The sequence below is a fragment of the Sciurus carolinensis genome, chromosome 11, assembly GCF_902686445.1.
Source record: "Sciurus carolinensis chromosome 11, mSciCar1.2, whole genome shotgun sequence".
NCBI lineage: Eukaryota > Metazoa > Chordata > Mammalia > Rodentia > Sciuridae > Sciurus > Sciurus carolinensis.
The window spans coordinates 22,810,473-22,835,160 of record NC_062223.1 but is presented as its reverse complement, the minus strand read 5'-3'; the positions used below and the strand labels follow the sequence as shown (position 1 = coordinate 22,835,160).

Below are 24,688 nucleotides of genomic sequence, written 5' to 3'. Positions count from 1 at the left end.
ATTCTTCCAAAGATGAGCTATCTACACTAAGGATGTATGATTTTTATGACAATTTTGTATATATACCCCATCAATTAATATTGTTTAATAAATTTTAAGCCAAAGTTACAGGCAACTACTCATTTTCTATATTTAAATGATCTCTTTTACTTATCCTCTTATACATCAAGGTATGAGACATAGAAAAGACCTTTACTTCTTTTATATTTGTTAAGGTTTTTACTGTAAATAAAATAAGGTACTGAGTAAGGGATTATCAATTGTTGGAGATATTGTCACACCGTCATAGGTTTTTCATTTGGATAATTCTCTTTGCTACTATTTTTCTGGTTTGGAATAAATTTTGACTCATCCTTACAGTAACGGTACAATGTTCTCATTTGTCCAGCTTCTCTCCAGTATGAATTCTCTGATGCCTAATAAGGTATAATTTTTGATTAAAAACTTTGTCACATTCTTCACATTCACATGGCTTTTCTTCAGTATGAATTCTACTGTGGTAAGTAAGGCTAGTTTTTCGATTAAAAGCTTTGCCACATTCTTTACATTTGTAGGACTTCTCTATGGTATGGATTCTCTGGTGGCGAATAAGTCTTGATTTTTTATTAAAAGCTTTGTCACATTCTGTACATTTGCAGGGCTTCTGTCCTGTATGAATTCTGCTATGGTAAATAAGGCTTGATTTTTCACTAAAAACTTTGTCACATTCTTCACATTTGTAGGGCTTCTCTCCAGTATGTGTTCTCTGGTGGCGAGTAAGGCTTCATTTTTGATTAAAAGCTTTGCCACATTCTTTACATGTGTAGGGCTTCTCCCCAGTATGAATTCTCTGGTGGTCAATAAGGTGTGATTTTGCCTTAAAAGCTTTGTCACATTCTTCACATTAGTAGGGCTTCTCTCCAGTATGAATTCTGCTGTGGTGAATAAGATGTGCTTTTATACTAAAAGCTTTGTCACATTCTGTGCATTTGAAGGTCTTCTCTCCAGTATGAATTAATCTGTGGTGAATAAGGTTTGATTTTTCACTAAAAACTTTGTCACATTTTTTTACATTTGTAGGGCTTCTTGCCAGTATGTGTTCTCTGGTGGTGAGTAAGGTCTGACTTTTGATTAAAAACTTTGCCACATTCTTTACATGTGTAGGGCTTCTCCCCAGTATTAATTCTATGGTGGTCAATAAGGTGTGATTTTGCCTTAAAAGTTTTGTCACATTCTTCACATTTGTAGGGCTTCTCTCCAGTATGAATTTTGCTGTTGTGAATAAGATGTGCTTTTTTACTAGAAGCTTTGTCACATTCTGTGCATTTGCAGGTCTTCTCTCCAGTATGAATTATGCTGTGGTGAATAAGGTTTGATTTTTCACTAAAAACTTTGTCACATTTTTTATATTCATAGTGCTTCTCTCCAGTATGTGTTCTCTGGTGGCAAGTAAGGCTTGATTTTTGATTAAAAACTTTGCTACATTCTTTACATTTGTAGGGCTTCTCCCCAGTATTGATTCTCTGGTGGTCAATAATGTGTGTTTTTTTATTAAAAGCTTTGTCACATTCTTTACATTTATAGGACTTCTCCCCAGTACGAATTCTGTGGTGGTGTGTAAGGGCAGACTTTTGATAATATGATTTCTGATGTTCATTTTCAGTTGCAGTTTTCAATATTTTCCTTTGTTTTAAATAGTCAAGGTCACAATTTCCATATTTTCCATTTATCATTTTTTGAAATATATGTTATATGCCCTGGTCAGGTGAAAATTCTTGGGTATGATGAGAAGTCATGGCTGCAATAAGTCAAAATAAAAATTATTTTGCTTACTAGACTGGGATGAATTTATTTTGTCTACATTGCATACATAAAGTATGAAATCATAGCAATGTCAGGACATCATCAGGCTAGCAGTTTAGTAAATCCAAGGTCATTATTACTCCAGAAATATATAATTAATTAAAAATGTACAGAAAAATTAACATTGTAAAAATTACCCAAACTATTGTACAGATCACAGTAATCAAGATGAGTATCTTACTAATGAGAGTAATACAGTGGAGGGAAGAAAATAAGTTACTTTTATCTACCACAGACTTTTCTCCTCTGTAACATTGCATTGTTGAAAAGGAAAACTCTACCAGCTACATTCACTCTCAGTAGCATATGGGAAATAAGAAACATACACAAACAATTGTGGCTTTCTTGAAGAACATATGAAATCTGCTTACTGTCTATCATGACACAGGGACCTGAAAATAACATAGATTTTTAGATGATAATACCACATATATTCAACAAAGGTAAAGAGGCTATGGATTCTTAAGAAGATACATGGAAATTTTTTTAATTTTAAAAATGCACTTATATCCAGAAGATTCTCCATGAAAAAAAGTTTGAGAGGCAATAAAAACATTGCACAGCCTATGTCCATATTACTTGGATGAAGTCAACACATGGCAATCAAGACTAAGAATTTTTTTTATTTTCTGTGTATTATTTGCTGATTGGTTTCATTGACAAATTGAACTTTGTGTATTTACTAAGTGTATTTACTTTGTGTATTAACTTTGTGTATTTATCATGATATATATATGATGAAATAACTAAATGAAATGAATTAACACATGCATATTTCATACAATTATCAGTTTTGTGCTTATAAAGTTTTGCATTCAGTCTTTTAATATTTATCAGGAACATAATTCACTACACTCACCATGTGGTACAACAAAACCCTTGACCTTCTTTTACCCATTAATATAAAAATTTGTAGACTCTAACAAAATGCCAACAGTCAACAAAACACAGGACCTGGTGACAACAATTTTACTCCCTGAATTTCTGTCTTCCACATGTGAGTCAAATGTTCCTAATAACTGACTTTCTGTGTCTGCCTTATTTCACTTAATGCAGTCTTGCACATTCACACTATGTCAATTTAAATGATATATTTCTTTTTTAGCTAAATTTAATAGTGTCTAAATATCACAGTTTTACTCATTTGATCATTGATGAGCACACAGTTGAGTTCATATCTTGAATATTGAGAACAATGTTTGTACTGAGCACAATAGTGAATCTCTTTCTTCAACTGTGCTTATTAATCTCTTATTGATACATATTTAACACTGGCATTTCTGGATCACAAGGTCATTTTTATGTGTGGTGCTTGGGTTTAAGCCCAATGGTGCTATACCACTGAACTACAGCACAAGTCCTTTGAAAATTGTTTGAGACATGGTGTTTCAAAATTTCTGTGACTTGCCTCCAACTTGTAATCCTTTTTAATGGCCCCCAGTTAGCTGGGATTGCAAGCAAGTACCAGTGTACTTGCCATTTCATTCTTTATTTAAAAACTTCCATACTTTTTCCAGAATAACTATATAATCCACTGTTGACTGGTTTATTAATGGAAAAATCAATTAAAAATACTACAGCATAAAAAGATAAAGGAAAGCATGGCTTAATCAAAGTAATACAATGAAATATTAATAACTGAACATCAGCATAGGGGGTTACAAATTACCCAAAGAGCAATAAATAACCATTTGAAGGAAGTTTCAAGAGCTAAATTCAGACAAAAATTGTTAATATAAACAAGCAGAAATTGTTTATGTAAAGAATTTCTTAAGGAAAATTTTCTAAAAGAGGCATTCATGGTGTGCAAAACTGTAATTCAAGCAACATGGGAGAGGCTGGGCAAAGAGGATTATAAGTACCTATAGAATATATAAAGAATTGGGAGAGGAATGAAAGATTGCCACTATGAAAAGCAATGAACCACAAGTTAAAACAGTAAGCAAAGTAAGAAAAACAATTATAAGAAATACAGAATATAACTTACAACTTGGAATAGTGAGTTCACTTTCAAAACTTATTGGATTATGAATGTATTATTACAGAACACAGATCAAAACAAAAAACTTGACTAACAGAATTAAATCTAAAAGAGGGAACTACCAAGTCAATTCCAGTAGAGAGTATGGCCCTCTGGTACCTTCCAGTTCAAAGCCAGCAGATGACCTGAGAGTCATAGAGAAAGACTTTGGTCTTTGCTGTGCAGACCGCTGGAACTCCCATTGGGTCAGCCTACTGGTTTGCCCATGGTGTGAAATGTGAAGGACTGGCAAGTCTCTCCCCCTGTGTTGATGACCTAATGGAAGCATTTTTGGGGGACTTTGCCATGTGGGCTGCACCAGGATGGCACCTGGTGGCCAGTTGGAGGTTGCTTTGATCACATCAATGGTGAGGAGGTTGGTTAACATAAGCACACTCAGGTCATTTATCATTGGCCATATTCAATTAAGTCCATGCACACAATGAATGCACAGGTGTTCCTGAGTGCTCCTACTCATGCCTGCTCATTCTAACCTTTGCTGTGATAGGACAGCTGGCTCCTCACCTGATCTCAACTGGTGGCCCCACCCTCTGCCTCCTGGAGGGAATATAAGTGGGCAGTAAGCAGAGGGCAAGGAGAAGCAGCAGTAAGCAGAAGCGGCAGTAAGCAGAAGCGGCAGAAAATAGGAGCAGCTGTAAGCAGCAGCAGCTAGCAGAGAGAAGAACCAGCGGTAAGCAGAAGCAGCAGTAAGAAGCAGCTAGCAGAGAGAAGAACCAGTGGTAAGCAGAAGCAGCAGTAAGAAGAAGCAGCTAGGAGAAGTAGCCACTAGCAGAGAAAAGCAGAAGCTACCAGAGAAAGGCAGCATCTAGCAGAGAAGAAAAGCAGCTAGCAGTAAGAAGCAGTAGGCAGCAACTGAAGGCAGATCGTAGAGTGGAGAATTACGAACACACCTCTAGGTTGCACCCTTTAGTTCACAGGATGCAGGATGCACCTCTAAGAAGAAACAGATCTCTGATAAGCATAGAAAGCCTGTCTTTCTCTAAAAGTTTCTCTAAGCAAAGTTTCTCTTCCTCTAAGCAAAGTCTCTCTTCCTGATAAGCAAAGTTTCTCTTCCTCTAAGCAAAGTCTCTCTTCCTGATAAGCAATATCTCTTCCACTAAGCAAAGCCTATCTTTGTCTCAAAGTCTCTCTTCCTCTATACATTAGTGAATATAGGATAAGTAGTTTATTTCCAGTCCACCTCCGATAAATACCCATGCAATTGTTGTTGCCACAGGCAGTGACAAGCATTGACCAGTTGGACACCAGACCCAGGACTTCTGGATTGCCAAGTCTCCTGGCCCAGTCCTGCCCATCCTAACCAAAGTAGGTGCTAGAAAATGGCACCTTTGGATGGCAGGTCATGGTGTGGTGAGAAGAATGGCACTGATCAAATACATGGTGGCCAGCAGGGGATTTGAGGGCCCAAGAAGGCAAGTGAATGCTGCAAAATTTTGCCAATAAGTATAGGCTAGGGGCCTCTGTGATTGCTCTGTGCAAGCTCCTGGAGACATATTGTCCTGACAAGGCAAACAAAGAACCATCCTGGAAAGTGAGTGAAGCCCTGAGGCTGGATGAATGGAAAGGTGAGCACCCTCATGCAGTTGTTTGGTCTACCAAAGAGAGAAACTGTAAGAAAAAGTCCATCACCTTCATAAAGATTTACTGCCTAATTATAGATAAAGGCCTGTGTATATAATATGAAAAAGCTGCTCTGGAAATGACTTTGAAATGGAGCTGTTAAACCACTTCTAGTAGTAACAATTGTCCATGTTCATTCAGTGGGTTAGAGAACACAGAGAAAACTTTGTGAGAAGAAAATGTTCTGTGCCAGATTGTTTATGCACAAAACACATTTTTTAATATTATAACCATTGTTACGTGTGTGCACTTTACTCCTCACTACATTACATATACTTGACAATGCTAACTACTTTACTGAAATATCTGGACTTTCTAGATGTTTTAAAGTGCTTGATATATGCAAAAAGTAGAAGTGGTAAATTACAACACATTTGGTCATTTTTTAATTTAAATATCTATGTAATTTTTTTCATGGGGGCAGTCGCCAAACCCCCTATTGAGTAATATACACTGTGTGCTGGTCTTCTGGATCACCATATCAGTGTGCATACAATGAGGCAAGAGTAACCATTGTACCTATGTCTAAGGGTTTCATTTCATTTTGCTGTGTATTTAGTGTACATACAAGAAAAATGATCCTTAATATACATTTAGTTTTTCTAGATGTTGAGAGGTTTTCAAGAGGATGCCAGTTTATGACTAAAATATAAACTGGTAAACAAAGTTTGTAGGTTTCATGCTAAAATTCCAAGGAAGGATTGTCTTCCAAAAATTTGAGCATTATAGCACATTGCATTCATTGATGAAGGGCCAAAATGTTCATATTTTGAAGAAATTTTCAAATTATAGCTATTGTTACATATGTGCAGTTTATTCAAGACCCTCAGGTACATAGTAAACAAATTGAGTCCTTAATTGAAACATATAGTCTATCTAGATGATTAAAAATGATCAGTGTATGCTAAATGTAGAGGTTGGAAAATATTACTTCATAAGGTTGAATATTCTCTCTGATATGTGGATGCAAACACACAATATGGTGGAGAAGAGAAGAATAAAAGTTCATTGGATTAGACAAAAGAGAATAAAGGAAAGGGAGGGAGAATGGAAATAAGACAATAGAATGAATCAGACATAAATTTCTTATGTTCATATATGAATACAAAACCAGTGTAACTCCACATTGTGTGCAACCACAGAATGGGAAGTTATATTCTATGTATGGATAATATGTCAAAATACATTCTGCTGTCATGCATATCTAGAAAAGCACACAAAATATTTAAAATAGAAAAATAACAAATCTAAAAGAAATGCAACTCTATGTAATCTACAGGGAACTCTAAATATGAGGAAAAAAATAGAATGAAAACAAAAGAATGTAAGAGTATTATATACAAAAGTGAAGTGGCCAAAAGAAAGTTAGCAGGGTCAATTTTTGATACAGAAAACTATAAGGGTAAAGGTGAGCAGACTGAGAGGCAAGCACACAGGACAGCGTACAGCATGAAATGGCTTCCATGTGAGAAAGCCAGTTTTATCTTATTAGCTACTCCAGGGTTATATCAGGTTACAATAGTGTAGTTAGCTTTCCATATGTACAGGTCATATAACTTATTTGCTTCTCAGAGTCCACTAGTGCCATATGTTTTTATAATGGCTAGAGAGAGGAGTTGCAGAATGTTCCTAAGTAAGGAAAACAGAAGACTTTTATTACCTGAGGAGTGTGCTCACTCAAATGTTTATGCTTCTCTGTACTTTTCTATGGCCTGAACCTCTACAACTCCCCTTTTATGTTTTGTATGGCCTTTTGAATAGACACGATTTGTCTTTTGTTTAAGGAGGGTGGAGGAAGAAAGTAAGGCAAATAATGGCAAAAACAAGCACAACAAAATAAGACAAATACCAGTAAAAATCCTCCAATGAAAAGTTGCTCAATCCATGTAAAATTTGGTACTCATAAGGTTAACCACTCTAATAAATCTCAACCTCCATTATCTTGCACCTTCTTTACAATGTCTTTAAAATTATCCTATTCTTTCTGAATGGAGTTGTTATTATGAGTTAAATTGAAACAACACATATTATTAATTTCATGGCATCCCTTATGATATAACAATAGCAAATAATCAATAGCAACCCTATAATCAAGAACAACTTGATGGATACAAATTTGGAAGAATTAACAATTTCCAATAAGCAGACCAAATATTATAATGAGTACAAGAAGCCAAAGTGAAACAGTTTTCTGTACATTGGCACCACCAACAGGGATACAACAAAGAAATAACACAATCATAGTCATGAGAGTTGTGGAATTTTGGGTAAGTTTTGCAAACAGAACTGTAACCAAATTTTCTGGGGTACATTCTGAACACATCTGGGCTAACAATTTTTGGGCAGATGTTTTTAAACTTTTTATATTTCCCCAAGTCACTAGATGATTAGAAGTCTGGGGGCCCCTTGGGTTTCTTGTTCTTATTGACGTTTCCTTTTTTGAATTAGGATCTTCATCATCCATGATCAAATGAAAATTGAGAATCAGATTGTGAAGTCCTTGATGTCAACTGATGATGATTGACAGGACTCACACACATAGTAGGAATCCAGGAAGAACCTGTAGGAGTAAGAACAGCAGCATATCCTTTCCCCCATGTAATCAAGGGTGCAAGGGGGAAGACCTCAATAGTTTACAAATATCTGTGGTATGGTATATTAGGGGTAAAGTATCTGTTCAAGGCACAGGAACAATGATGCGTATTATCTTCATATTGTACATTAAGAGCATTCATTTTGAACCAGGTAATATTGACATGAGTGAGGCTAATTCCTATTTTTGTTTTTGCTTTAAAAGACATATTTTAAGCACACAGTGTGTACATTCAACTAAGGCCTGTCTGGTAGGATTGTGGGGAATTCCATGGGTTGGAATTATATTCCACTGATTAAAAAATTGAGCAAAGGAACTAAAAGTATAATCAGGGGTAGGCATTTTCAGTTTTTAAATGATGTGATTTACCCATGTTGGCATTGCAGAGGAAGAAATAAGAGAGACAGACTGAGACCTTCTCTGAACAATGTGCACTGGCCCATATAAGACCTGAGAATGTATCTAAGAAACATGTAAGAAATAATGAGGTGGAAGGGAGGAAAATGAGTTACATTCATATGCCAAAGAGCATTAGAATGTAAACCTCAAGGGTTTACAGTTTCCCAAGTAGGCAAACAAATCTGTGTACAATGAGAAGAACTATTAATGATTAAATGGGCCTGTTGAGAGGAAACTGTAAAGGTTTTGTTAAAAAGTGAGCATTTTGATGGAAGAAATTTTGCAATTCCACAGCATGTAAAAGAGAGAAATAGAAAAATACAGTCTTTTAGATGTATTACACATAAGGAAAAATCCTGAGGGATTAGATATAGGGTTAGGCAATCCACATTGAAGCGAACCCATCAGTTGTATAATTTCTCTTAAATCTTGTAATAATTTTTATTTCCCTGATTTCTTCCTTTATGATAAATATGGGCATATTCCATGGACTGTTAGAAGGTTCAATATGTCCCAACTGTAACTACTCTTGAATAAGGGCCTCAGCAGTTGCCACATTTTTCTTAGACAATGGCCATTGTTTCACTCAGACAGGAGTGGTGACATTCCATTTTAATGGTAAGGTGGTCAGAACTACAAAGGACCCTACAGAAAAGGTAATTCAGCAAACATTTGTAACTTGTGTAAGATGTCTCTACCCCATACAGGAAACAGAACTGCCACAATGTACTGTTGTTTGTGAGTAATAATGTGCTGTGGGTTGGAAAGTGCAGAACATCACAACCATAGACACCTTTTAGATACCTCTTCATTATTGTCTCCTATGCCCCAAACTGGGGTGGCCCTTTATAAGGGCCATGCACAACATCATATTGAAAAGGGTATAACTGTAACATCCATACTGGTGTCCAGTAACCCTGTAATTAATTGCTCATTTAAACACAGGGTTAATTTTGGTCCATTTATAGTAATAGGTAAACATGTTCCAATGACGGTAGAACCAAATCCTGCATTTTATCTTTTATTTAGGTGTTATGCAATATTATAAGGAATCACAATTATTTGAGTAATGGAGGATCTTTTGGGGTGATTCAAGGGCAAACCTGAATGTATAGTATAATAGTATACTCAGAATAAATTAATCCAGTAATTATAAATTTTCTTTCTTTAATACTGTGAGAGCAGAGCAAAATTAATCTTTGAGTAGAGGTCCTTGAATTTGGGTAACAATTTTACAAACTTCCTCAGGGAGACATATTTGAGCATCCTCAATAATAATCAAATCTATCCCAAAACTCCCTCTAGTGGCATGAAAGGATTTGTGGATGGAGCTTTTGTTGAATCAGAAACATTTGTAAAAGAGACATGCAACTGCAGGTGTAAAGGGTTCCCTGTCCTTTCATCCTGGATCAGGGGTAGACCCGTAATTAGGTTTTCTGACACATCTGTTTTAGATCTGTATTGATTTAGCCCAATGAAGTCCTTCATGACAGATTGACATTTTTTATTAGGCCACTTTTGTGTCCTTTTTTTTTTCTCTTACAAATATTTTGAAGATAAATTTATCATTGGGGGATTTAAAGCAGTGGCCAGTAAAGTCACTTGGTGAGTTTCAGTTACAACATTCTGACATGCCTTTATTAAATCAGAAAGCATAGTAGCCACTTTATGGTAAAAAGATTTCACCAGTTCTTTTCAATCTTGGTTGACATTTCCATAAGATAATTGTGTGGTTGGAATATTGGCAAACTCCAAATTGTATATTTGTCTTTTGATAGCTTTAGTCAGTCAGGTAACAAAATTAATAAAAGGCTCCTCTGAGGCTTTTGAATTACAACAAAGGACTTGGAAGAATCCTGAGTGTCTGGGATCCTTTCTCCATGCTTTACAAACTAAGGTTCTAATTTGGGCAATGGTGGCTACAGGCAACTGAGTTTGTTGTTATAATGTTCCTCTTTGACCCATGCCAAATGAGTCATCATAATAAATATTGGCATTTCCCTGAGCATTATTCTAAGTTTGAACATGGGATAAAGAAGAGGATTCTTGTGGAAACAATATTTTGGACAGGAGAAGTAACCATCTTCACCAATGCTTTCCAATCACTAGGAACCAAGGCACAACCCATTCCCAGCCCCTCTATCATACTGAGCATGAAATTACTATTAATTCCACTCTCCAACACTGTCCTTTTTAATTATTTAAACACAGTAAAAAGAAATTGTTCATATTCTGGATATTTAGCATCATTTTAATCTAATGGAACTGTCAATGTGTGAATTTCTCACTCAGCAGCTGTCTGCCTGAGACATTCAGATAAATGAGACCAGACTGGGAGAGGAGAAGGAGGAGGAAGGGGAGGAGAAGGAAAAACTTCAGTCATAGAGACTACCAGAGAAGTTGGCAGCAACTGTCAAGGCTATTTTTGAGATAGCATCATGACACAAATATGAAGCTTGTAACACGGGTATAGGAGCCCACAGTCACTCATGCAGCATTTTTACCTATATTTTACCAATATTGGGTCTTAAGGATCAGTGTTCCAAATGCTATGGACAGGAAGAATCTATTTCAGAGAGAAAGTGGCAAAATCAGCATCAGTTACAGTATGTTTAGCCTCACAAAGCAAATAAGAAAGTTCACTCCAATGTGTTGCTGCCCACAGCAACAATCCTGCGAATATTTGATACCGCCTGCAGCAACAATCTTCTGGGTATGTATCGGAGTTGGACTGGAAATAAACTACTTTTATTCCTGAGCTGCTTCCTTGCTTGCTTGCTTGTTCCCTAGCTTATAGAGGAAGAGAGGTTTGCTTGATTTTAGAGGAAGAGAGGCTTTGAGAGGAAGAAAAGGCTTTTCTTAGGAGAGAGAGAGGCTTTGCTTAGAGGAAGAGATGCTATGCTTATCAGAGAGGCTACACTTTCAGAGATGCTACTTCTTAGAGTTCTGCTGCTGCTTCTTAAGAGCTGCGTCCTGCATCCTGCATCCTAAAGGTATGTGCTAGAGGTGCATGCTAAAGGCACGTCCTAGAGGTGTGTGCTAGAGGGGCATGCTATCAGAGGTGCTTCTTAGGGGTGCATTCTTAGTTCTCCATTCTGTGATCTGCAATCTGCATCCTGTGACCTAGAGGAATTCCTTCATTCTGTGATCTGCAACCTGTGACCTAGAGGAATTCTCCTCCAAGGTGAAGAGAATGTCTTATATACCTAAGGCAGCCAATCAGCTTAAGATTAGCACAATTGAAGCATGCCCTACAGTACCAATCAAGAAAGAATGAGGAACATCTGTTGACCACTAGCACAAAGGAGACATTAACTAATTAGGTGAAGGTAGATCACGCCATGTTAACACTAATTATGCTCCACCTCTTGGCTCAACACCAGCCACCATATTAGGGCTATCCAAACATGTCTCTGCATATCCCCCTTTTTAGTTTTAAAAAGACAAAGAAAAGTAATGACTGCCTGATAGCTATCACTACATCTGGATCAACTGTGCCTGTCTTAGTTGTCCATATGTCCTACTGACATTCTTACCTGTCATCGGATAACCAAGGAGCTTATCATCTTGGCTCCTGTCTTAGGTTGATATGTCAGCCACACATGACTTTCCCGTCTTTGACTACCAGCTGTCCATTTGAGACAACCAAGCTGTTCCAGCTTCTAAGGCAGCAAGTGCATTTACAATAATCTTATCCCTTTGTTGGTGTAGGTGCATCATACACATGCACTAAAATGCTAACATAAACAGACATATGAATAAATCTAAGTTTCCCAAAACTGGGGTCATATGTAGCATCCATTTGTCATAAATGACCAGGCAAAAAGACTTTTACCAACATGAGGGACTAGAGAATGTGTTACACAGGATGAAAACAAGCAGCTTGCTTTTCTGAGGAAAAGATGAAAACTGTCTGAGTGGCCAAATCAGCCCCATGATTACCCTCATGTAAAGGATCAGGTAAGCTGGTGTAAGCTCTAATATGTCCAACAAACAAGGGCTCCCCATGTTCCCACAAAAGCCCCTGCACTTGCAAAAACAATTTGAATGCTGGAGTATAAGGGGCCACAGGTCCAGCCACTCCAATCTGGGAATTGCCTGAGCAATGCAATCGCTATCATCAAAAAAATCTGTTGCTCCTTAAACTCTACAAGGGCTATGACAACTGCTTCCATTTCCAATTGAGCCAATTTTTGAGATGTATGATAGTATCTTGGTGAATAACTACTGCAGCAGTACCATTAGAAGAAACATTCAGGGTCTTAGAAATAGGTTGTTTTTTTATGGGTAGAAAGGATTATGATGAGGAACAATCTGAATTTGACATTGTTCCCCTCTAAAGTTCTGTACATTTGCGGGCCCTGTGCTCCATTTTTTAAATGATTTTGTAAAATCTTGCCCTCAACATCAGTAACTAATCTGCACTGGTTAGCCCAATGTTTTCTTTTTCTGCACTTTGGGCAAAGACCTGGGGCATGAAGTGTAACAGATTTTACTCTAGTCATCTCTTGTCTTTTGTTAGGGCATTGTCCCTTTGCTGCTGTGTATATCTATACATACACTCCAGGATCATATTGATTTTGTGTGCTTATTGAAGCATATTGGACTTCTCCTATTAGCATTTCAACATTTCTACCAGGAAACCTTGCTACTGTGTTTCTGCAAGGAGTTTCAACAGCTATTTCCTGCCACTGAGCTCTCCAATTCAGATATTGTCCTCCAGATAACACTGCTCTGCATAGCTGTTTCCAATCAGTCTTAACTGCCTCTTTAAAGTTTTTCTAATGGTTGATGGTATCTCTATTTTGGTCCTCAAATACAGGCAGGTTCCATGAATTTTGGGGTTCTTTGTATTAGATTCAGCTCTCTCCTACCTTTTTCCCTTGTTAAGTTTTCACTACCACTCAGTTATTCCTTTTTGGGGTTCTTTGTATTAGATTTAGCTCTTTCATACTTTTTTACCTTGTTCTGAGTAATTGTTTTCTAAGTCACTATGCTCTTTTTCCCATTGTGACACCTTGAGCAGCCTTTCCTCTATAAACCCTGGGCTTATTATTACTAGAGTTTGAATATATGATTGTCCAGTGGTTTCCTTCGCTGTTGTGTCTTTTTTGACCTTTAGCAACTTTTCAATATTAACTCACTTATTTTCTAGTTCCTCCACAGTATCTCCTTCCTCCTCAGAACCTCCTTCCTGCTCTTGGCTACTCCTCCTCCTCAATCTCTCTTAGCACTTCTCCTTCTTGTAATATATTTTTATGCCTTTTTGAATTATCCTTTCAGACTGATTCTGTGATATTTCCAAACCCATCTTTTGCTGCTAAATAAGTTTGATACAGGATGAACAAAGACCACACTAACAGTAGTACAAACACACAAACAATACAAAATACATGCACTCTGGAGCTGCTTCATCGTCATGTCATTACCTTTTAATACATCTTTTTTAACCTTAAACATTTGGGTCTTTGAATTTTCCAACCCCATTTTTTCTTACTATCCCTCGCCCTTAACTGCTCTGACCAGAGACTTCCGCAAAGCTCCTACTTTCCCTCGCCATGTTTCTGCGAGGTTCCTACTTTCCCTCACCCTATTCCTGTGAGGTTCCTCAGTTTACCCACTGTGTCAATTTTCCTTTCCCTGTACGGGCCACTATTTGTTGCCACCTGCAGCAATAATCCCGCAGATATTTGTTACCACCTGCAGCAAAAATCTCGTGGGTATTTATCAGAGGTAGACTGGAAATAAACTACTACTATTCCTAAACTGCTTCCTTGCTTGCTTGCTTGTTCCCTAGTTTATAGAGGAAGAGAGGCTTGCTTGATTTTAGAGGAAGAGAGGCTTTGAGAGGAAGAAAAGGCTTTGCTTAGGAGAGAGAGAGGCTTTGCTTAGAGGAAGAGATGCTACGCTTATCAGAGAGGCTACACTTTCAGAGATGCTACTTCTTAGAGTTCTGCTGCTTCTTCTTAGAGGTGCATCCTACATCCTGCGTCCTAAAGGTGTGTGCTAGAGGTGCATTCTACCAGAGGTGCTTCTTAGGGGTGTGTTCTTAGTTCTCTGTTCTGCGATCTGCAATCTTCATCCTGTGACCTAGAGGAATTCTTTCATTCTGCGATATGCAACCTGTGACCTAGAGGAATTCTCCTTCGAGGTGAAGAGAATGACTTATATATCTAAGGCAGCCAATCAGTTTAGGATTAGCACAATTGAAGCATGCCCCACGGTACCAATCAAGAAAGAATAAGGAACATCTGTTGAGCACTAGAACAAAGGAGACATTAATTAATTAGGCAAAGGTAGATCATGCCATGTTAACACTAATTATGGGCCACCTCTTGGCTCAACACCAGCCACCATCTTAGGGCTATCCAAACATGTCTCCGCACCAATGATGACATTGAAGATCAGACAGGGAATTCCCCATAACTTACCAGTGAGATCTGTACCAGTTGATAAGAGATTCATGTCAAAGCCTATTCCAGGTGGCAAGCTACCCCTTCTCCCATCAATACATCTAGAAGCATTCCTGTTTAGGGCATGAACTGCAAGGGTAAAGGTAAGAAAATAAAGAGGCTAGCACACAGGATGACCTACAGCATAAAATGGCTCCCACATGGGAGAGCCAGTTTTGTTTCAATAGTTACTCCAGAGTTACATCAGGTTACATTGGTGCAGTTAGATATATGCATGTGTAGATCATATAACTTGTTTGCTTCTCAGAGTCAACTAGTACCAAATATTTTTATAAAGGCTAAAGGAGAGTGGAATTGCAGAATATTCCTAAGTGAGGAAAACAGAGGGCATTTATCACCCAAAAGGTGTTTTCACTTAAAGGCTTATACTTCTCCTTACTTTGTATGACCTGAACCTCTATAGAAAATAGTTTAAAACGTGAAGTTATATGAGATAAAACATATTTTAAACTCAAAAAACTTAGAAAAGAGCTGAAGTAGAATATTATATAAAGATAAATATACCTTACCTTAAAATAATTCAATAAGAATAGTCATATTTTCAACTCACATCATACTTCCCAGATATAAAAAGGTAAGTTTGAGAAAAGTAAGTACATATATAAAAAGAAATGCTATAATACTAGGAGACACCAATTCCAACTTACTGTAAAGAAAAAGTCAAACACAATGGTTATCACAAAACAAAAGATTTCAAATAATAATTTAAGCTGGGACAACTGGGATCATCGTAGAGGAGGCGGCTCAGCATAGCGCTTGGACTTGAGCAGCTGCTGGGGCTACGGGTGGCTGCCCGGGGAGGAGCTGCGTGGCGAGCTGTTTGGACCCAGAGTGACCGCTTCCGAACACCGGGGGGTTGCCCGGAGGAGGAGGAGAGGCCCGGTGGGTCGCTTGGGTCTAGGAGTGACTGCATCAGAGCCACGGGCGGTTGCCAGAGGAGGAGCTGCATGGTGAGCTGTTTGAACTCAGAGTGGGCACTCCTGAGTGCCGGGGGACTGCCCGGAGGAAGAGGAGGAGCACGGCGGGACGCTTGGTCTGGGAGTGACTGCATCAGAACCACAGGCGGTTGCCAGAAGAGGAGCTGCGAGGTGAACTGTTTGAACCCAGAGCGAGCACTACTGAGTGCCGAGAGGTTGCCCGGAGGAGGAGGAGGAGTGCGTCGTGTTGCTTGACCTGGGAGTGACTGCATCAGAGCTGCGGGCGGTTGCAAAAGGAGGAGCTGCGTGACGAGCTGTTTGAACTCGGAGCAGCTGCTCCAGAACACTGGTGGCCTGCCTGGAGGAGGAGAGCGGTGGGACGCTTAGCCTGGGAGTGACTGCATAAGAACCACAGCCGGTTGCCAGAGGAGGAGGCGAGTGGTGAGCTGATTGGACTAAAAGCAACCGCTCCTGAACACCGGTGGCCTGCCTGGAGGAGGAGCATGGTGAGTCACCTGGGCTCGGAGCCACCGTTCCTGAACACCTGGGGGGCTACCCCAAGGAGGAGGAGAAGGAACAGGGCGGGTCACTTGGACTTGGAGTGACTGCCTAGGGCTACGGGTGGTTGGCGGGAGGAGGAGACCCGAAGTGAGTTGTTTGTATTCCTAGTGACTGCGTCGGAAACCGGGCGGCTGTCCGGAGGAGGAGGTGTGTGGCGGGTCTCTGTGTCTCGGAGCTATTGTATGGGGCTCCAGGTGGTGGCTCAGTGGAGGGGCTGCATAGCCAGGCGATTGGTGCAGAGCAGGGTCCCAGGAGCTAGGTGGCTTCTTGCTGGAAGAGCCGCACAGAGACACGCCTAGGGGCGGAGCGAAGTTTCCAGGGCGGCGGGCAGATTCTCTGGGAGAGGCAGCCTAAGGAGACTCGCCTGCGAAGGGTGAGGCTCCCAGGCCCAGGACGCAGGTCCGGGCCCCTGGGATCGTTGCAGAAGAAGACAGCCCAGCCCAGGTGGTAGTTGTAGATTGAGGGGAACCTCTAGGAGGGCAACTGACTAGCGAGACGTCCCCACCGAGTGACTCTTCCCGGCCGGGGGAGGTTTTCCCACAGGGACAGTAAAGCCAGAGACATAGGCACAAACAGGCCTTGCCTCAGCCCACAGTCTACTTCCCCATTGGATGACCATTGGTCAACAAGTGGAGGCACCTCCGCCCACTAGCAGGGAATATACGCCACCTGAGGGTTACCACACCTAGAGAGGCAGCTTCTTCGTGGAGCTCTGCATTATCAACCTCCTCCAAGACTTCAGGCTACTGAAGGATAAGAGGGGATATACTAGCAATCTTCAGGGACATTATAAGTTGATAGAGGAAATCTGCAATATCTTAATGACCCACTGATCCCTGAACAATATGAGAAAACAAGGGAAGAAAATGCCCCAAACAAATATAGATGTTACATCAATAAAATCCAACGACAGCATGGCAGAAGAAATGACAGAAAGGGAGTTCAGAATGTACATAATTAAAATGATTAGGGAAGCAAACGATGAGATGAAAGAGCAAATGCAGGCATTGAACGATCGCACCAATCGACAGTTAACAGAGCAAATTCAGGAAGCAAAAGATCATTTCAATAAAGAGTTAGAGATATTGAAAAAAAAACCAAACAGAAATCCTTGAAATGAAGGAAACAATAAACCAAATTAAGAACTCCATAGAAAGCATAACCAATAGGATAGAACAGCTGGAAGACAGAACTTCAGATATTGAAGACAAAATATTTAACCTCAAAAACAAAGTTGAACAAACAGAGAAGATGGTGAGAAATCATGAACAGAATCTGCAAGAACTATGGGATATCATGAAAAGGCCAAATTTGAGAATTATTGGGATTGAGGAAGGCTTAGAGAAACAAACCAAAGGAATGAACAATTTATTTGAAGAAATAATATCAGAAAATTTCCCAAATCTGAAGAATGAAATGGAAAATCAAGTCCAAGAGGCTTATAGGACTCCAAATACACAAAATTACAACAGACCCACACCAAGGCACATTATAATGAAAATACCTAACATACAAAATAAAGACAGAATCTTAAAGGCTGTGAGAGAAAAGAACCAAATTACATTCAGAGGGAAGCCAATACGGATATCAGCAGATTTTTCAATCCAGACCCTAAAAGCTAGAAGGGCCTGGAACAACATTTTTCAAGCTCTGAAAGAAAATGGATGCCAACCAAGAATCTTATACCCAGCAAAACTTACCTTCAAATTTGACGATGAAATAAGATCATTCTACGATAAACAAAAGCTAAAAGAATTTACAAAAAGAAAGCCAGCATTACAGAACATTCTCAGCAAAATATTTCATGAGGAAGAGATAAAAAACAAAGAAGCAAATCAGCAAAGGGAGGAATTATCCTAAAGGAACTGTCAAATAAAGGAGGAACCAAGATGTGTCAAAATTTTAAATATGAACCAAATGACTGGGAATACAAATCATATCTCAATAATAACCCTGAATGTTAATGGCCTGAATTCATCAATCAAAAGACATAGACTGGCAGATTGGATTAAAAAGAAAGATCCAACAATATGTTGCCTGCAAGAGACTCACCTCATAGAAAGAGATACCCATAGAATAAAGGTGAAAGGATGGGGAAAAACATACCATGCACATGGGCTCAGCAAAAAAGCTGGAGTATCCATCCTCATTTCAGATAATGTGGACTTCAAGCCAATGTTAGTTAGAAGGGATAAAGAAGGACATTTCATACTGCTTAAGGGAAGCATAAATCAGCAAGATATAACAATCATAAACATGTATGCCCCAAACAGTGGCTCATCCATGTATGTTAAACAAATCCTTCTCAATTTTAGAAACCAAATAGACCATAACACAATAATACTAGGTGATTTTAACACGCCTCTTTCACCACTGGACAGATCTTCCAAACAAAAATTGAACAAAGAAACCATAGATCTCAATAACACAATCAATAATTTAGACTTAACAGACATTTATAGAATATACCATCCAACCAAGAGCGAATACACTTTCTTCTCAGCAGCACATGGATCCTTCTCTAAAATAGACCATATATTATGCCACAAAGCTAATGTCAGCAAATACAAGAAGATAGAGACACTACCTTGTATTCTATCAGATCATAATGGATTGAAGTTACAAATTAATGAAAGAGTAAAAAACAGAAACTACTCCAACACCTGGAGATTAAACAATATGCTACTATATGATGAATGAATAACAGAAGATATTAGGAAGGAAATTAAAAAATTCTTAGAGGTAAACGAGAACAAAGAAACAACATATCAAAATCTCTGGGACACTATGAAAGCGGTACTTAGAGGAAGATTTATTTCATGGAGCGCATTTAATAAAAGAAGTAAAACACAAAAAATAAATGACCTAACACTACAACTCAAAGCCCTAGAAAAAGAAGAACAGACCAACACCAAAAGTAGTAGAAGACAGGAAATAGTTAAACTGAGAGCTGAAATTAACGAAATTGAAACGAAAGAAACAATACAAAAAATTGACAAAATAAACAGTTGGTTCTTCAAAAAAATAAACAAAATTGATAAACCTTTAGCCACACTAACAAAGAGAAGATGAGAGAAAACCCAAATCACTAAAATTCGGAATGAACAAGGAAATATCACAACAGACACGACCGAAATACAAAACATAATTAGAAGCTATTTTGAAAATCTATACTCCAACAAAATAGAAAATTTCGAAGACATCAACAGGTTTCTAGAGACATATGAATTGCCTAAACTGAACGAGGAGGACATACACAATTTAAATAGACCAATTTCAAGTAATGAAATAGAAGAAGTCATCAAAAGCCTACCAACAAAGAAAAGTCCAGGACCAGATGGGTTCTCAGCCGAGTTCTACAAAACTTTTAAAGAAGAACTCATTCCAATACTTCTCAAAGTATTCCAGAAAATAGAAGAGGAGGGAACTCTCCCAAACTCATTCTATGAATCCAATATTACCCTGATTTCTAAACCAGACAGAGACACATCGAGGAAAGAAAATTTCAGACCAATATCCTTAATGAACATCGACGCAAAAATTCTAAACAAAATTTTAGCAAATCGCATACAAAAACATATTAAAAAGATAGTGCACCATGATCAAGTGGGTTTCATCCCAGGGATGCAAGGTTGGTTCAACATCAGAAAATCAATAAATGTCATTCACCATATCAATAGACTTAAAGTCAAGAATCACATGATTATTTCGATAGATGCAGAAAAAGCATTTGATAAAATACAGCACCCCTTCATGCTCAAAACACTAGAAAAAATAGGGATAGTGGGAACATTCCTTAACATTGTAAAGGCCATCTACGCTAAACCCATTGCTAATATCATTCTAAATGGTGAAAAACTGAAAGCATTCCCTCTAAAAACTGGAACAAGGCAGGGATGCCCTCTTTCACCACTTCTATTCAATATCATCCTTGAAACTCTAGCCAGAGCAATTAGACAGACCAAAGAAATTAAAGGGATACGAATAGGAAAAGAAGAGCTCAAACTATCCCTATTTGCTGATGATATGATGGTATACTTAGAGGAACCAGGAAATTCCACCAGAAAACTTTTAGATCTCATAAGTGAATTCAGTAAAGTAGCGGGATATAAGATCAATGCACATAAATCGAAGGCATTTTTATATATAAGCGATGAATCTTCAGAAAGAGAAATTAGGAAAACTACCCCATTCACAATAGCTTCGAAAAAAATAAAGTATTTGGGAATCAATCTCACAAAAGAGGTGAAAGACCTCTACAATGAGAACTACAGAACACTAAAGAAAGAAATTCAAGAAAACCTTAGAAGATTGAAAGATCTCCCATGTTCTTGGATAGGAAGAATTAATATTGTCAAAATGGCCATACTACCAAAAGTGCTATACAGATTCAATGCAATTCCAATTAAAATCCCAATGATGTACCTTACAGAAATAGAGCAAGCAATTATGAAATTCATCTGGAAGAATAAAAAACCCAGAATAGCTAAAGCAATCCTTGGCAGAAAGAGTGAAGCAGGGGGTATCACAATACCAGATCTTCAACTCTACTGCAAAGCAATAGTAACAAAAACGGCATGGTATTGGTACCAAAATAGAAAGGTGGATCAATGGTACAGAATAGAGGACACGGACACAAACCCAAATAAATACAATTTTCTCATACTAGACAAAGGTTCCAACAACATGCAATGGAGAAAAGATATCCTCTTCAACAAATGGTGCTGGGAGAATTGGAAATCCATATGCAACAGAATGAAACTAAACCCATATCTCTCACCATGCACAAAACTAAACTCAAAATGGATTAAGGATCTCGGAATCAGACCAGAGACCTTGCATCTTATAGAAGAAAAATTAGGTCCAGAGCTTCAACATGTCAGCTTAGGACCAGACTTCCTCAACTGGACTCCCATAGCACAAGAAATAAAAGCAAGAATTAATAACTGGGATAGATTCAAACTAAAAAGCTTTCTCTCAGCAAAGGAAACAATCAGCAATGCAAAGAAAGAGCCTACAGAGTGGGAGAAAATCTTTGCCAATCATACTTCAGATAGAGCGCTAATCTCCAGAATCTATAAAGAACTCAAAAAACTCTACACCAAGAATGTAAATAATCCAATCGACAAATGGGCTAAGGAAATGAATAGACACTTCACAGAAGAAGATATACAAGCAATCAACAAACATATGGAAAAATGTTCAACATCTCTAGTAATAAGAGAAATGCAAATCAAAACCACCCTAAGATTCCATCTCACCCCAATTAGAATGGCAATTATCAAGAATACAACCAACAACAGGTGTTGGCGAGGATGTGGGGAGAAAGGTACACTCTTACATTGCTGGTGGGGCTGCAAATTAGTGCAGCCACTCTGGAAAGCAGTGTGGAGATTCCTTAGAAAACTTGGAATGGAACCACCATTTGACCCAGCTATCCCACTCCTTGGCCTATACCCAAAGGACTTAAAATCAGCATATTACAGAGATACAGCCACATCAATGTTCATAGCTGCTCAGCTCACAATAGCCAGATTGTGGAACCAACCTAGATGTCCTTCAATTGATGAATGGATAAAGAAACTCTGGTATATATACAATGGAATATTACTCAGCCATAAAGAATGATAAAATTATGGCATTTGCAGGCAAATGGATGAAACTGGAGAATATCATGCTAAGTGAGATAAGCCAATCTCAAAAAACCAAAGGAAGAATGATATCACTAATAAGTGGATGATGACACATAATAGGGGGTGGGAAGGGTTAGTGTTGGGGTTGGAGTTGGGTTTAGGGAGGGGGGCAGGAATGGAGGAAGGAAGAACTGTATAGATGGAGGGTAAGGGTGGGAGGGGAGGGGGGGAAGGAAAAAAATGGCAGAATGAATCAAACAACATTACCCTATGTAGATTTATGATTACACAAATGGTATGCCTTTACGCCATGTACAGACAGAGAAACAACATATATCCCATTTGTTTACAATTTTATAATAAAAAATAAAAAAATAAAAAAATAAAAAAAATAAAAAAAAAAAAAAGAACTGAGCTTGGCCATCACTTTGATGTTGGCCTTGTGATATGCTGAGCAGAGAACCTTGTCACTGTGCCAGGATGCAGAACAGTAAGTTAATAAATGGTTGTTGTTTTAAAAAAATAAATAAATAAAAAAAAATAATTTAAGCCAATTTGATTTATATGCTAAATGTCCTCAGTAGCAAATGGAATATTAAACTGGACAGATTAACTGGTAAGAAACAAAACAAAGGTTTATACATATAAAAATATTTAAATTATTTTGTAAAAATTATAGAATACCAGTAGAAATCAAAAGTAGAAATGATGCTCAAAATTCCATGAATATTCTTGAACACTGTCTTGTTCCAGAATTTAATATTTTTTTTTGTAATGGGGATTGAACTCAGGGGTATTCAGTCATTGAGTCACATCCCCAGGCTTGTTTTGTATTTTATTTAGAGACAGGGTCTCACTGAGTTGCTTAGTGACTCACTTTTGATGAGAATGACTTTGAACCCATGATTCTCCAGTCTCCGCCTCCTGAGCTACTGGGATTACAGGCATGTGCCACCAAAACAAAATTAAAAGACCTTTGTAAGTTCAAAGTTATCAAGAGACTCCATGTAAATATCTATCAAACTTCCAATGTTATTTTTTGAAAAAAAAAAAAAGAAAGAAAGGAAAACATAGTCTAGCAATTTTATGGAATCTCGAAATTGTATTAATATCTCAAAAATATTCAAAATATACAATTGGGAAAGTAAACTTTCATAACTTAAAAACATTAAAATTCACAATATTCAATAGGTAATACTGACATCAAGTTAGAAAGATAGGCATATTGAATTCTGAGCATAATAAGCCCTTACATACATAGCAAATTGGGATATATTTGCACATCAATATTTGTTACAGTATTATTCAACAGAGCTGACAAGATGAATCAAATCATATATTCCTTGAAATGAGTGGAGGAGGCAATTTGGAATATAGAATCTACAGAATATTTTTAAATTAAAAGTTATACATTTTTGAAAAAAACTATATTCAATATAAATGTACAGTACAATATATTAACTGAAATAAATCTATCAAAAACAAGACCATGGCAGAATTCTAATATAAGATACATAAACAAAACAAACAAACGAAAAAAAAAAACAAACAAAAACACACAGAAAGCTTTCTGAACAGAAAGGAGAATTACATAAATGATGGGAGCAGAAATGAACCTTCATTTACACAGGAATTGATTTACTGATTTTTGAGAGGTAAACTTTCTACAGATATGTTACATAACAATTTGAATTTACATTACTGAACACTATATTTGATATGTTAGAGAAAGCAACTTTTGTGGTTTTGATCAGAATTAAAAATTTAAAACAATACAAAAAAGATAAAAAGAATTTAAAAAGTGTTTGAAAGCTACTTTAAAGGGCTATGGTTTTCACCCTATAAATGAGAACAAACTCATTAATATGTAGATAAAGGACAGGCATGTAATACCACTACTAAGAAGTCTGAGGCAGAAAGATTGCAATTTCAAGGCCATCCTCAATAACTTAGTGAGAATCTCTCTCCAAATATAAATAGAAAGGGGCTGGGGATGTAGTTTATTATTAGAGCACCTGGATTCTATCCCCATTACATTACCATATAGAAAATTTACATTACTATGTACATAGGTGGGATGAAAAACCAATCCAGAAAAAATATAAAAATCATTTAAAAAGGTGTAATATTTACACAAGTAAAACCACTTACAATTTTGACAATAGAAACACAGATCATGCATATCTTAATTTCAACGTACATTGTTCTAATTTGTGAAGTAAGGAAAATTGCCATCTAATTATAAAATATAGATTAAACTAAAACAGAATTAAGTGATGTGAGAAAACTTTCTCTACAACATGAAATTTACTCTGAAAGAAAAAGAAAAAGAAAATTTAACCAACAATTTTATATATAAAGACAGATGTATTATTTTATAAACCTTTTAACATTACTACAATTTGCAACTCTGACTATAGACCCCAAAGAGAATTCATTGTGAATCTTGAATTTTATTTCACAGAAAATGCATTGTAAGTTTTCACAAAGATTTCTGAGAAGGGAATTTTAATGAATAAATACATAAGTAATATTATAGAAAATTTTTATGATATTAATTTATTACAATGGTTTGACCTAGATTTCTCCAAAAATGTGACCAGATTTCC

The 24,688-nt window shown here is 37.6% G+C and overlaps 1 pseudogene; it reads right to left on the bottom strand.

The window, feature by feature from the left end:
- Positions 1-376: 376 nt before the first annotated feature.
- LOC124959198 (zinc finger protein 708-like) overlaps positions 377-24,688 on the bottom strand; it is a 92,484-nt pseudogene continuing 68,172 nt past the window's right edge.